This window comes from Helianthus annuus, chromosome 10 (assembly GCF_002127325.2).
Source record: "Helianthus annuus cultivar XRQ/B chromosome 10, HanXRQr2.0-SUNRISE, whole genome shotgun sequence".
In the NCBI taxonomy this organism is placed as follows: Eukaryota; Viridiplantae; Streptophyta; class Magnoliopsida; order Asterales; family Asteraceae; genus Helianthus; species Helianthus annuus.
The window spans coordinates 46,258,770-46,275,804 of NC_035442.2; the positions used below are offsets into that span (position 1 = coordinate 46,258,770).

At 36.5% G+C, this 17,035-nt stretch overlaps 1 long non-coding RNA gene across 1 annotated transcript; it reads left to right on the forward strand.

Moving 5' to 3' along the window:
- The first annotated feature begins 8,726 nt into the window (after positions 1-8,726).
- Positions 8,727-15,612, forward strand: LOC110885621. The gene is made up of 3 exons (XR_002562335.2): positions 8,727-9,237; positions 14,784-14,949; positions 15,292-15,612. It is a non-coding gene; the product is annotated as an uncharacterized LOC110885621 (long non-coding RNA).
- Positions 15,613-17,035: the final 1,423 nt, after the last annotated feature.

The window sequence follows — 17,035 nt, forward strand, 5'->3', positions numbered from 1 at the left end:
GCCCTAGCTCATGCCTGACTGAATGAGTCTGTTGGCCAGCAGATGGGGTTGGGTCAAAGAACTCATCAGGACTCTCGGGGTCAAGGTCGGTTCCTGAGCCACCTTGTTTGTCAGTGAAAGTAATATTGCCACCACCTGAAGGTCCACGGTTATCCTTTGCCGCTGCTCGGGCTAGCTTGGCTTTACGGTTATTCAACCTATTGAGTGTTCACAACAGTCGTTAAAGAAACCATGTTATAAGCATAAGGTAATGGATACAAAAGAAGTGCCGTAAAATATAATAGAAAAAAACTAAAAGATTATTATCAATGACATCCACCAGCTTTCCATTCTCCTTGAGCATCCCTGTCAGCTTGAAACATGATTAGTCGACAAGATTTGGGATCCTTATAAGGATCAAAAGCAACAATACCATGATCATAAACAAACCAATGAAGAGTCCTATTAAATCTTACAGAAGCTGCACCGGATTAAGACAAGGAAACCTATAATCAATCCATTCCCCGGTTTCAGATGAATGCATGTCTTGTAAAAATGGTATGAATATCAAAAGAACAAGACAACCAAATCACAACTCATGAAAATAGTGACAAAACGGCGACAAAAAATTTTATTATTTAACCAACCCTAAAAAACACCCAAACCTCCCTGGATCTTACAAAATGTAAGATCTACAAACAATACAACAAATATATGATCAACTGATGCAATATCAGTTGATCTTATGAAACAATACAACCAGAATGAAGAACGATCCACAGGATCTAAAGATACAACTGAAATACAGATGAAGATCTGTAATAACTCTCCAAAAAACACAGCAGATCTTCAACCAGACGAACACAAGATCAGCGAAACCCTAATTTCGCCTCAACAACCAGAGAGAGAGAAAGGTGTAATGTGTGTGTGAGAAATATCTGAGTTCTAGAATCATCTCAACTAATCAGCACCCTTTTATATCCAAAGTTACAACAAACCCCCTCAACTATAACAACCTGCAACAACTTTCTAACAATATTAGTAAACCAATAACTGGGCTAGCCACAAGCCCACATAAACAACAAGCCCACTTATGAATAATGAACGGTCCAATAAACAGAACAAAGCCCAGACATGTTTGAGTGTTTGATCACAATATATTTTAACACTCCCCCATGACTCAAACAGCAAACATGTCAACCAACTTTAACTCTGCACACAGCAAGTCATGCTGAACACCATTCAACCCTTTTGTAAATAAGTCAGCCAACTGAACCTCAGTTGCAACCTTTTCAGGAACAACAACACCATTAGCAATTTTTTCCCTCAAAAAATGAAGGTCTATTTCAAAATGCTTAGTGCGCTCGTGAAACACTGGATTTAAAGCAATAGAAATCGCCGACTGACTATCACAACACAATTTAACAGGCAAATTACAGTCAACATGTAACTCCCTCAGAATATTCAAGACCCACATTATTTCACAAGTAGCAGAACTCATAGCCCTATATTCAGCCTCTGCCGTTGACCGAGCTACAACACTTTGTTTTTTACTTTTCCAGGAAACTAGACAGTTTCCTAGAAATATACAAAACCCAGTAACTGACTTTCTTGTGGTCAAACACTTACCCCAATCAGAGTCAGCGTAACCCTTAATACTAAAGTCAACAGCCTTTTTAAACATAACCCCCTTTCCTGGTGACAACTTCAAATATTTTAACAAACGCAAAGCAATATCTAAATGACCAGAATTAGGAGCATGCATAAACTGACTTAGGAACTGAACTGCATAACTAATATCAGGTCTAGTTATGGACAAATAAATTAATTTCCCAATTAACTTCTGAAACCCAGTAACATCCTTAACTGGTTCTAATGGTTTATCTAATTTTCCAGCTATAACATGACTTTGTTCGATAGGAGTATTAACCGGTTTAGCCCCCAGATACCCAAACTCATCAAGCAATTCTAAACAATATTTTCTTTGGGTTAAACACAAACCTTCACTGGAATACAACACCTCAATGCCTAAAAAATATTTCAAAACTCCCAAATCCTTAATTTGAAAGTTTACACTTAAAACCTTCTTCACATTTAACATTTCAGACTCAGAATTCCCAGTAATAATTATATCATCAACATATACCAACAAAACAACAAATACAGAACCTTTAGACAAAGTAAACATGGAATGATCACAAACACTTCTCACAAAACCCATATCAATTAACACTTGGGTCAGTTTTTCATTCCATTTTCGAGGAGCTTGTTTAAGCCCATACAAGGACTTAACAAGCTTACACACTTTAGTTTCATTTTCAGAGAAATACCCAGGAGGTAATGACATATACACATCTTCTGAAATTGAGCCATATAAAAACGCATTATTAACATCAAGTTGAAAAATAGACCAACTATTTTGAACAGCCAGACTCAATACACAACGAATGGTGACCATTTTCACCACAGGAGAAAATGTTTCTCCAAAATCCACTCCCTCTCGTTGGCTATAACCCTTAGCCACAAGTCTAGCTTTAAACCGCTCAACCTCACCGTTAGCTTTGTATTTTATCTTATAAACCCACCTACATCCTATGGGTTTTCTATTCTTGGGTAACTCACAAAGAACCCAAGTTTCATTTTTATACAAGGCTTCCATCTCCTTATTCATGGCCTCGATCCACCTAGGATCTTTAATGGCTTCTGAATATGAAGATGGTTCAACCATCTTATTCAAGCTGGACACAAAACATAGATTTTCAACAGATAGGTTAGAATAACTAACAGTTTTTTCAATCCCATATTTGACCTTTCCTTCTACAATATAATCACTAAGTTTTCTTGGAAAAATAACATTTCTAGAAGACTTCCTGATACTATGTGTACCCTCAGATAGGTTGGTGTCTTCATCTAAACCTAAAGTGTCCTCTGCCCTGCCACTATCATCCTGTCTACTACTGCTCTCCTGTCCACCCTGTTGACTTTGGTCAACCACTGGAACAGGGGCTGATGTAGAGGGTGACAATGGCTGCTGATCATCACTAATAGGATTATTTGCACCATTTGTACCCTCTTCATCATCGGGCATATCAGGAATTTCAGATGCATATTCATCAAAAAAGTTTAACTGATTCAAATTTTTTCCACAAATAGTTTCTTGACTATCAAAAGACTTAGTTTTAAATGGATAAACATTTTCATAAAATTTTACATCCCTTGAAAAAAATATCTTTTTAGTATCCAAACTTAACAATTTATAACCTTTTTTAAAATTTGAATAACCAAGAAACACACACTTGTCTGCATGATATGCAAACTTATCAGAATCAGTCAACACAGTACTAAAACATAAGCACCCAAAATTCCTTAAATGAGACAAAGAGGGACTAAAACCAAACATCATTTCAAATGGACTCCTACCATTCAACACACTAGAGGGTAACCTGTTAATCAAATATACAGCAGTTAGCACACAATCAGACCAGTACCTTAAAGGAAGGCCACCCTGAAACATCAAAGCCCTAGCTGTGTTAAGTAAATGTCTATGTTTCCTCTCCACAACCCCATTTTGTTGTGGAGTATAGGAACATGATGTTTGATGAAGTATTCCTTTGGATTTACAAAACACACTCATTTGATTGTTAACAAATTCTGTCCCATTATCACTCCTAAACACTTTAATCCTTTTTTTAAATTGAGTGACAACAAGCTCATAAAAATCTTTTAAATTCTCAAATACTTCAGTTTTATTTGACAAGAAATAACACCAGACAGACCTAGAGTAGTCATCCACAACTGTTAAAAAATACTTGAACCCATCATAACTTGACACCTTGTATGGACCCCATAAGTCTAAATGTATTAAATCACCAACAAATTTAGACTTGTGTTCACTCAAAGGAAACGGAACTCTTACTTGTTTAGCCCTGTGACACACATCACAAGGACCATGCTCATTAGAATTAATTTTCAAACTTCCTTTTAACACAGCTAAGACCTGATCTGAAGGGTGTCCTAACCTAGTATGCCATGTAAAAGACTTAACAGAACTATTCAGACAAACATTAACAGAATTACCATAATTTTCAACAAAGTACAAACCACTATCCTGACTACCATTCATCAGAACTTTCCTGGAACTGGAATCCTGTAACACACAACTATTCTCCTTAAAGATAACAGAAATATGATTATCTTTAGCAAGTTTATAAACAGACAGAAGATTCACACAGTAATCAGGAACATAGAAAACATCTCTCAACACCACATTATCAATTAGTTTTAGATCACCAATTTTTAAGACTTTAACTTTGGTACCATTAGGATGGCCCACAGTAATATTAAACTCAGACACATCAATAACATTTATCATATTCTTATCAGATTTTACCATATGTTGACTCGCACCAGAATCAACAATCCAAACAAAACTGTTATTAAAAACAACTGAACTAGAACAACTCACAAAATTCGACACATTGAAACACTCACCTCCTACACTAGCATTCTGAGCACTTGACCCACTTTTTTCACCAACAAGACTTAACAGCTTCGAAATCTGCTCAGATGTAAAAGGTAAACCAGGACTAACAGCAGAAACAGACGACCCACCAACATTATTTGACTTATTACTATTATTATTATTAACACTAGAGTTGGTTTTATTCGTCTGATTATTAGTTCCTTTTCTTCTATACCCCGGTGGATACCCAACAATCTCAAAACACCTATCAACAGTATGTCCTATCATATTACAATGAGTACATTTAAAATTAGGATTAGGACCTCTATTGTTTCTCCTTTTAGGATCAAAAACTTGATTAGGTTTAGACACAAAAGAAACATTCTGTGTTTTTGATCCACCACTAGATAACCTATGTGACTCTTCCCTAGACACAATAGAAAAAGCCACTTTAACTGATGGAAATGACTCTCTTGTCAAAATATTGGTTCTCACAGGCTGATACACATCATCAAGCCCCATGAGAAACTGCATTAACTTTATAAGAGCAGAAAAATCATTGTAATCCTTAGCAGCTTGACAAGAACATGAAGGCAGTTGAAGCATTGCATCAAACTGCTTCCACATTGTTGTCAACCTGTTATAATATTCAGCAACAGTACTACCATTCTGAGCAATACAGTTTATCTTTTTATACAGATCATAGACAACAGAACCATCAATCTTATCAAAAGACTCTTTTAAATCAGTCCAAACTTCAGAAGCTAATTTAGAAAAAACTTGACCAAGAAACAGTTCTTCTGAAACAGAATTCAATAACCAAGTAAGCACAACAGAATTACATCTATCCCATTGAGCTGCCAATATTTCATCATCCTTAGATTTTTCTACCTTACCATCTATAAACCCATATTTGTTTTTAGCTTCTAAAGCCAATTTCATGGCACTAGACCACACAGCATAATTCTCAGTACCTTTGAGTTTAACACTAACAATAGTTAAACTACTGGAGTCACTAGGATGTAAGTACAACGGATCTCCTATATCCAGTTTACCAATCAACGTCTGAGAAGTACTAGGAGCAGTCTCAGAAGGCATAATGACAACAACAAATAGACACCAAAATATACAAACAGATGATAACAAGTAAACAACAGAAAACACACAAGAACCAAATAACCAACACACTAAGGCGAAACTGAGTCAGGGACCAGATTCCAGGTTCATCACTCAAAGGTGCCTGGACAAGCCTTTACTCAGGAGCCGAAACCCTAACAGAGAATAGTAAAAAACAACAACAGATAACAAGAATATGTGCCGGTCCTCACTACCCCGACTTCAACTACTCAACAACAGAAAAGAAAATAGAACAGAACGATCTTACAGAGGGTGCAATCTTCAACCAAATATCAGATCTGTAGTTTTCAAGAACTACAAGATCTGATATGCAGAAAACCAAACACAAACACTGGTTAGTTTGCCCTAAAACCTTCAAGGGTTTTAGAGACTAACTCAGCTTTGAAGTCCCAGCAATATATGAAGCCTTCACACAAACCAAGAAACCCTAAGCTAGGGTTTCAGTCCACAGATCTGACCAAAAAAACCTCCCAAGATCAAGACGATCAAGATCACAACCTAAACAACAAAAAAACAGCCAAATCAGAAACAAACAGCGGAAAGTAACAATCCAAGAGCATCTAGCTCTGATACCATGTAAAAATGGTATGAATATCAAAAGAACAAGACAACCAAATCACAACTCATGAAAATAGTGACAAAACGGCGACAAAAAATTTTATTATTTAACCAACCCTAAAAAACACCCAAACCTCCCTGGATCTTACAAAATGTAAGATCTACAAACAATACAACAAATATATGATCAACTGATGCAATATCAGTTGATCTTATGAAACAATACAACCAGAATGAAGAACGATCCACGGGATCTAAAGATACAACTGAAATACAGATGAAGATCTGTAATAACTCTCCAAAAAACACAGCAGATCTTCAACCAGACGAACACAAGATCAGCGAAACCCTAATTTCGCCTCAACAACCAGAGAGAGAGAAAGGTGTAATGTGTGTGTGAGAAATATCTGAGTTCTAGAATCATCTCAACTAATCAGCACCCTTTTATATCCAAAGTTACAACAAACCCCCTCAACTATAACAACCTGCAACAACTTTCTAACAATATTAGTAAACCAATAACTGGGCTAGCCACAAGCCCACATAAACAACAAGCCCACTTATGAATAATGAACGGTCCAATAAACAGAACAAAGCCCAGACATGTTTGAGTGTTTGATCACAATATATTTTAACATGTCTAAACTGAGATAATTTGACGGTGAGTTGAGCTGTTCTGCTCTCACAACTGTATAGCTAGTAACAGCATTATCTTCATTAACCCTACTCACAATACCTTCCCCAATGAATATTGGGGTTTGTCTGCATTTATCTATATCTTTTGTTCCATCTACATAAGCATTGGATATCATTGTCCAAACTCGAACGGACCCGTTTGCCCTCTAAAAGGTCTTCCATTTTGACCCGTTACCCAAATTAACGTTGATTTCAACTGAATATGCACTGAATTGAATCTGTGTTTATGTTGTTTTAGGGCAGGTGGGTAAATGCTACAAAGTTTTTAACAGGTGCATTACTGATTGGAAGCTTAGCAATCCGTATTATCCCAGGCATGCAGATTTCATCACAACTGGAACCATGTTGATTGAATTGTTGTCTTTTTTTATATTTTTCTTGGTACCGTCATGTGCTATTATCGCGCTAATATTAGAGATGAATGGTCTACTAAAGAAAGTTCACTTGGTATGTTTTATACTCTCTAGGGCATAAATGAGGAATGCAATTGGACAAATTCCCACAAATGTATGTTTTTCAGTTCAGTTGATTGAGGTTTTGTGCATATGTATTTGTTTTATACCTTACTAGTATTATGTCTTGAAATAATTATTCATTTTAAAAAAGGAGTTTGTGTAACTGATAACCATTTCATAATTTATATACAAAATAATATGCATATAATCAAATTATGTTTATTTTTTTTTTATTTTTTTAATTCAAATGTGAGGTATGTGTTCGATATTGGAATGATTTATTGTTGATGCATTTATGTATATATCTAGTGATGTTCGGTTACGACCGAAGTCTTTCGACTCGAAGAACAAGTTCAAGATGACACAAAGTCCAAGATGATAATAGATCAAACTACATGACACCATGGTTTAAGGTGTGGTAATTCCAAACCATTGTGCATAATGGCCATCGCATAAATGATGTACATGGGTATCACTTGTATTACATCATGCTCTTGTTTGGAACATCACATGCAACACCATCCTTTGGATATTTATATACTCATGCGTGTGTATGGCTTGGAAGATACATGCTATGACCGTCGTTTGAAGTGAAGACATGAAGACTATCGTTTAGAACAATATGTTTTGGTCAAAAATCAGTTTAAGGATAATGTAACCAAATTTTGTTTGTGAGGTAGAGTGTTTATATGTTTGAACAACAATGTAAATGATTTTAAAGTGTAAATGACAATGAACACCGTGATTTATACAAGGAAAAAGCCCTTGATCTTTAGAAGATCTCCGATACAAAAAACCTCGGGGGGTGATGGAAACTACAGCTTACTAGAGTGTTGAGAGCAGTTTGAATGTTGCGAGAGTGTGCGGGCCTCGTGTTCTATATCTAAATGAGCTCAAAATTCCATAATTATATTTAGAAATATCAAATAACTAACTAAACGAGAATTATGTAAGCTCCCATGATCGCCCATAACGGTTAATTCCACATTTGCACGTGCTTAATTCCAAGCATGTTCCACGATATTCCAGCTTGACCAAGTCCACCTAGTTACCCGCATAAAATTATAACAACATACCAAAGACAATTATTAGAAACTGCTATATGAACTAAGGATCCTTGATCCTTCCGGTACCTGCTACATATTTTAAGGATCACCAAAATTTGTCACCAAAATGGGGAATTGTCACCAAAATTTGTCACCAAAAAAATGGTAGCAAATTTAGCCACTAATTTCCCACCACAATGAGAATTAAGTGTATTTGTTATTGCACGGTAGCTAAGTGGTAAAAAGTTTTGTGACCATTTGTTTTCGGTTGCAAATTCATGAGAAAAATCTAAAAATAAAAAGGTGCTGTTGAATTACCACCATATTAGTGACCATGAAATTTGAGCGGGATTATTTTTATTTTGGGTGCCATATATTATCCACAATTAACTCACGTAACTGGCCTCTCCACTTTTTTGAACAGCAAATTAGGGTTTTAATTGAATATTAAAACAAGAAACGTAAAACTATTCACCCTTATACATCATTCCATCAGAGTCGAAGAACTGAACTTTCTGCAGAAGGGATGATTCTTGTTCTCATGACTTATTCATATATCTTTTGCATTATCTAACAATTGATTATAATCCTCGTTCACTCCAATAAGCTAATTTCCAATTGAGACCCTAGAACCCTAGTTGAATGCAATTTCGTTATCTCCATGATTGAATTATTTTCTTTAAAATATCAATTGATGTGGAATTAATCATCTACATAGTATTGGAATATCAGTTATTTTATAGTTCTGGTTTGAACGATTATTCATGTGTAATTGAGTTTATTTATTTATTTATTTATTTATTTTATTTTATTTTTTTTGATCAATAGATGGTTAACAAAAGTTTGATTTATTTTCCAGTTGCTGCTGCGGGATTGACGTTCTGTTTGTGCTTCTGCTTGATAGGTAACTTCTATTTCATGATTTTGAGTGTTTGTTTTATGGATTATTGAATGTTCAGATGATGATTGTGATTAATCAGATAGAGGTTTTGATATTGTTAAGTTGGTGTGTGTTGAACATATATACAAGGATATATGTTCCTTAGCCCACATTCAGTTGACTACTTAAGTCAAACATAAATTACATTGATCCTAATATAAGTAACTCAATACATGTAAGATAAAATATTAAAAAGAATTAATAGCCATGGTTCGATCCGGTTTTATACGACCGGTTTTTACTATAAACCATAGACCAAACTGTTTGGTACGGTTTTAAAATTTTGAAACCGACCGACAGAAAGTTTAATTATAAAACCGACCTCGAAACTAAACCGATGACCAGTTTCACGGTTTGAAACCGAACCATGAACACCCCTAACCTTAAGAGTAAACTTGCAATTTGAATACAACTTTTATAATCTGTTTCATATGCGCTAATGCCAAACTACTTATGGAAAACAACTGAAATAACGTAGCGGTGCAAAAGAGCTGAGCTACTCGAGCTCAGCTTGTAAAAAGCTCGAACGAGCCGAGCTTAAACGAGCTCAACTCCGATCCCGAACCTAAAAACAAGCTTGTTTAGTAAGCGCGCCCGAGCCCGAGCTACACTTATCGAGCTCGAGCCGACTTGTGAGCCTAAACGCGCCCAATGTTTATTTAAATTTTCATTAATATATTACATATATATGTAAAATAACTAATTTTTATATAAAATATAATTGCAATTAATAAAAATTAATTAATAAATTAAAACTAGCGCGCAGCTTGTGAATTGATTATTTTACACGAAATGGTTCTGTAAAAAGATAGTGTGTGTTATTGCCATAGTGTGCGGCTGCCGAAACGTAGAGCGCGGCTGCAGAAACGCAGCGGCCAAACGCAATGGGCACGGCTGCAGGCAGACGCAACGGGCGCTGCTGCCGTGACGCTGCATCGCGCGGCTTAAGAAACGAAGCGTGCCGCTACCGAAACGCAGCGCGCGGCTGCAGATGCGCGTGCATTTGCTCTCTCTCTCTCTCTCTCTATATATATATATATATATATACCCACACCAGTTATAAATGATAAATGAGCCAAAACTAAATAGGTTATCGTTTTAGTATTTTTTTTTACTTAAATTTAATTATGGGTCTATTATAAAAACCTTGATGCAATTTTGATGGCTTATACATGTGTTCTTTAAACATTTAAAACATCATATTTAAAAAAACCCACTTTCAAATCATATAATATATTATATTACAATTCAATGAACCAAAGGTATAAACCTAGCAGCCGTGGCTGGATAAACGCAGCAGCAGCGGCTGCAGATACGCAGCAGCGCCGGTTGCAGAAACTACGCAGCAGCAGCGGCTGCACTGCAGTAACGACTGATTTGTGTTTGCTTCATTTTAACTGTTCTACGTGATGTATAAACGCAGCAGGAGCGGCTGCAGATACGCAGCAATTAGTTACTCTGTATGAAGTAGATCCATGGCTTTGATTTAGTGTGTTTGCCAATTTGATTTGTCCTATTAGTGCGTTTTGATTATCATAAGGTCTCACTTAGATAAGCAGTGCATTTCCATTATCATAGAGGGTTAACTAACGTGTATTAAAAGTAAAATCCCTCGTTTCATATTATTAATTGGGACAGATGATGTTATTTTAACATTAGAGATGTAATCATGTAATTGCCGTTGTGTTCTTAGGATTTTCAGCTTCTTGTTGACTCCGTTTTTTCTAATAAACGTTAAATGTCCAGTTCTAACGGGTTCCAGGATCCAAACTGCCAAAAGCGAACAGTCAACCGAACCATACCGACCGACTTGCTTCGGTTTAAACAGTTCGGTCGGTTTCAACTGTTTATAAGGCAAAGTTTTACCAAGGTGAACAAATAATTAAATAAACGCTTCCAATAATTAAAGTTTTACCAAGGTGAACACATATTTAACTTTCAATATATGAGGATAGTAAGGGTGCGGCTGCAGAAACGCAGCAGCCAAACGCAATGGGCACGGCTGCAGGCAGACACAACGGGCGCGCGCGGCTGCCGTAACGCTGCAGCGCGCGGCTTCAGAAACACAGCGTGCGGCTGCCGAAACTAATTGGATATATTCATTAGCTTTGTGGAAACTAATTGTGTTATACTGTGTTAACTAATTGGAAACTAATTGTGTTATACTGTGGAAAGTAATTGGATATATTCATTAGCTTTTTCCACTAAATCACATAGCCATTATGTGTTAACTTGTATTTGATATATTCATTAGCTTTGTGGAAACTAATTGTGTTATACTGTGTATTTACTAATTTTTTGCATGATTCGTTTCACTTTGAACTTACATGTTTTGTATTAAGAATCATTATACACTAGGGGTGCTAACGGGTCGTGTTCGCGGGTTGGCGGGTTCAACCCGACCCGAACCCGAAAATCGTATTATACATATGAACATGAACACGACCCGAAGTTTTGAGGGTTGACCTGAACACGACCGTTCAACCCGAATTTTTTATCTTTTTTTCTGAAATTAATGTATTAAAACCAAAATTTACTTAAAAAACACAAATGTGTATCACACAACTATATTAAATTATAAAATCTTATGCTAATTTTTCTTTTTAAGTTATAACTAGTTGTTTTCCGGGCACGCGCTGCTGCGCCGTGCTTTTGCCTTTTCTACCAATAGTAATTTCAAATTAAAAGTTGTTTTAGGGCATGGTATAGTTTAGCATATCAGCTTTAATAGCCACACAATTGGTTTAGTTAGGGGTGTGCATGGGTCGGTTTTGACCAAAAACCATAACCATAACCGCGATGTCGGTTATTGGATAACCATAACCATAACCGATCGGTTATGGTGGTTATGGTTATTCAGTTTTGATGGTTATAGCGGGTCGGTTATGGGTGGTTAACTGTGTATTTAGCTTAGCTAAAAATAGCTTAATTTTTTTTAACCTGGAATAAATTGTTATTGCATATTTGTATATATTAGTATATTACATAGTATTAAAAAATACATATAATCTATAATATTAATACCAATTATTATCGAATATTCAAATAAAGTGATATGATACATTTTATAAATTCAAATAAGCATTCAACAAAAACCACAAAATGATATGAAAAAACCCATAAGTACTAAAAATCTTCATTCAAAAACATCAAATATTAAAACTATGGTGAAAAGTCTTAAATCCTACAAAGATTTATTACATGTCGGTTCGGTTCGGTTATGGTGGGTATGGAAAAAATGATAACCATAACCGACCCGCTACTTTCGGTTTTCAAAAAAACCATTAACCGACCCATCGATTTTTTATTTGGTTCGGTTTTTACGGTTCGGTTTTGTCGGTTAATTCGGTTATGGTTCGGTTAATTCGGTTTTTTGCACACCCCTAGGTTTAGTTACAAAAGACATTGGGTTTAGGTGAGCAGGTGGTTACAAAACATATGAATAGCTACTTTGTGTCTGTCGTGACCCTAAAGTGGTTGGTTTTTATTGATTTTGTCATCCGCTTTGTGTACCAATAAACAGACTTCATCTAAAGTGTACCAATGAATAGGACGATTTGATAATCGTTGGCTGCAATAATTAATGTCAACCGAAATGCTGTTGTTTGAGGCAGTAATAGCAACATCAGGTTAATCTAATCTTTCTTGCAGACTAATCAGTTGGGTACATAGTATTTGGATATTTTGGTGAGAATTTTATCCACATTCAGTGAGAACCTTTAGGTAGTGTTTGGTATGCAGGAATAAGAGGTGAAATGGAATTGATGATTACGAAGGAATGAAGAAAAGAGTGTTTGGTTGGTCAATGGAATGGAATCACCCATTCCAAAATGCATTCCATTTCCTCAAAATCATTCCTTCCACCCCCCATGTTTTTTTCCATTCCATCCCCTCTTGCACCTTTCAACAACAACACCACAACCCACCACCTTTGCCACAACCCACCACCACCACCATCCACCACCGACGCCATCGCCGCCACCCGCCACCACCTCACACCGACGGCCACCGCCGCCACCAACCGCTAACGACACTCGCCACCGCCGCCGCCCACCACAATCGTCAACGCCACCACCACCACCGCCACCACCAACCGTTGCCGCCGCCACCAACCGCCACCTCTAATGCCACCCACCACCAACGACCACCTTGCCACCACTCGTCGTCACCGCCGCACCGCCACTCGCTGCCACCACCACCACCCATCGCCACCGCCGACACCCACCACCGCCACCTATAACCACCCACAATCATTACCACCGACCACCACCACCACCACTCACCGCTGATTTTATTACTCCGTTTTTCTTGCCTACCGAACAATACACAATATTAACTCATTCCATTCACACATGGTAACCAAACAAGACATGGAATGGTAATGATCCATTGCATTCCCTCGTCCATTCCATTACCTCGTCCATTCCATTACCTCGTCCATTCCATTCCTTTGTCCATTCCATTACCCCATACCAAACAGTTACTTATAGTTGGTTTTTTTTTATCCTACAAAACAAACAATTTCTTGCTATATGATGCCTGTTTTTTAGTGCCTTCCGATCAATTTGAATAGGATGATTCATGGTATACAGTTGGCAAGAACATAAAAGAGAATGACTTTCTGTTGCTCTCTCTCTCTTTAGCCTCTCGGTTCTCTCTAAAACACAATTGCCAAGAACATAAAAGAGAATGACTGGCAGATGCAAGTTAACTGAACCGGGAAACCGGAACTGTTCCTAAGATCGACGGAAATTGTATATAGAATAATTATGGCATAAAATACACATCCCATTTAATTTATGACATAAAATAAGTTGTGAACAAATAAAATATAATATAAATGTGTTAAACGGGTCAACCCGCCGACCTGATCGGGTTGACCCGAACCCGACCCGTTAACCTAAACGGGTTCGTGGGTTCAACCTGAAACTGACCTGAACCCATCTAGACTAAACCTAAATCCGCAAATTTCGTGTTAGGTTCGTGTCGTGTTTTCGGGTCGTGTCTGAAATTCACACCCAATATAGGTTAAAATGACACAGTTTCCCTAGGTTCTTTACTATATTTACTGCCCATTAATTTAAAAAAGAAAAACGAATAAGCAATGGTTCTATATATAATGATCTTGACTTGATTCAGAGGCATATTATATGAAATTTACTGGTGGTAGAAGTGCATATAAAGTAATTCGCATATCAGACATGAATGTTGATGTAAGAAGACTTTTTGCATGATTTTAATAAAATTATTTACTAAAATTGGGGATTTTACTAAAGACATTGTGGGTGCATTTTATCAATTTGAACATTTATTCTTGTAGACATTGTGGGCACATGATTAGTAGCATTTGTAGATATAGGTACCACATATATACACTAGGATATGAGGATGTATTTGGCTAAAGATAGACCATGAGGTGTGTTTGTTTTTCTACTTTAAGTTTATGCTGTTATGCAATTCAAGTAAGTTTATGTTGTTTGTATAATATAATTATGTGTTTATCCCATTAGGTTAAATATGAAGGTTTTCTTGAGGAGAAGTATGGGAAAGAACGTAATAAACATCCAAAATTTGACAAAGACTTGTGGTCACGAGCTGAGGGCAAGAATAAAGGAAAAGTGTACGGGTTAGGCAATGATAGTGACCCGTGTGTACATAGCAGAGAAGACCCCTGAGGTATTTTTAATCCTTTTAGACTAATAACTTTTGTGCATTTGTATCGTTTCCCACTGTTATTATGTTTGTTTGGTTTGAAATGCTTGTTTTTTATTGTTAGGTTTGATGCTCTTAAATTAGTGAGAATGTTAAGGAATTTCATAATGATTTGATTACACCTTCTTTACGGGTTGTTTCATACAAAAAAAAATGATTTTAAAATTAGGTATAATTTCCTTCTTAGCTTCTAGCACTTGAATTGTAGCTCACAGTTGTATTTTGTTTTCTTTGCAACCAACTTGACCCATTATTACTTTTCGTTAATTCTGATTTCTTGATTCTATTCATTGGTTATTTTTGTAGATTGAAAAGTTGAACTTAGTTATCAAGGGACTCGTTAAGGAAAAAGATGAAGAAAAAGAAAGGTTCAATGGAATTATTGCGGGGTTGTTGGCTGACAAAGAAAAAGATAAGGTGGATAAAGATGCGTTGCTTGATAGGATGTCACAAATTGAAGCTATGTTAACAGCTACAGTTCGAAGATAGGCTATAAACACTTGGTTTTGAATGTTTAGATATTTATCTTATTAGGATAATTTTAGTTAGTTTATATTTTAGTTGGATTTTATTATATGTTTTTGAAAACAAGATGTTTTATATAAGTTTGGGATTTTATTAGACTTTTTTAATATTATTTGTAGTTTTATTGATATGTAATTTTGATGAAAATAGTAGGGAGAAAAAAATCTGAATTAAAAACCAATATTTCAAACCAATATTCGAGTAATTAGTAAATGGTAGCAATTGTGTAAAAAATGGTGGCTAAATGGTGGCAATATCAATGGCTAAATGGTATCAAAACTCGCAAATTGTGGGAAAAATGATGGCTAAATGGTGGCAATATCGGTGCTAAATGGTGGCAATATAGGTGGCATGATAGCTAAATGGTGGCAATATCGGTGCTAAATGGTGGCAATATAGGTGGCTAAATGGTAAATGGTATCAAAACGTGCAAAAACCGATGGCTAAATGTGGCAGTGGCTAAATGGTGGCAATATCGGTGGCTAAATGGTATCAAAATGTGCAAAAACCGATGGTTAAATGGTGGCAAATCAGTGGCTAAATGGTATGAAAACGCGTCACAACTCGGTGGCAAACAAGGCGGAGCGTAGCAAACATGAAGCGGTGGCAAATAATTTTGACCAATTTTGTGGTGGTAAAATAACGTAGCAAAATATAAAAATAGTGGCAATTTGGTGGCATTAGGGCAATTGACACGGGTTTTTTTGTACCCGTATTTTCGGTGGCAAACTAGTGACAATAAGGAAAATGCTACCATTTTGTAACGAAAAATTACATGACAAAAACCATGTTTTCTAGTAGTGTCCTATCTCATAATCTATCAAATCCTACATAATAAAACAGTAAAATGAACTCGCATCAGGCGCCACTTGAAAAAACCGACGCTTTCCTTGACACCCATCACATAATCGATAAAGCCCATCATGCCTAACCTTACTTTGAGCATCCCTAACAACTTGAAACGTGATTAGTCGACAAGATTTGGGGTCCTTATAAGGATCAAAAGCAACAATACCATGATCATAAACAAACCAATGAAGAGTCCCATTAAATCTTACAGGAGCTGCATCGGATTAAGACAAGGCAACCTATAATCAATCCATTCCCCGGTTTCAGATGAATACATGTCTAAGCCGAGATAATTTGAGGGTGAGTTGAGCTCTTCTACTATCACAAATGTATAGCTAGTAACAACATTATCTTCATTAATCCTACTCACAATACCTTCCCCAATGAATATTGGGGTTTGTCTGCATTTATCTGTATCTTTTGTTCCATCTACATAAGCATTCGATATCATTGTCCAAACTCGAACGGACCCGTTTGCCCTCTGAAAGGTCTTCCATTTTGACCTGTTACCCAAATTAACGTTGATTTCTATTGAATATGCACTGAATTAAATCTGTGTTTATGTTGTTTTAGGGCAGGTGGGTAAATGCTGCAAAGTTTTTAACAGGTGCATTACTGATTGGAAGCTTAGCAATCCGTATTATCCCAGGCATGCAGATTTCATCACAACTGGAAC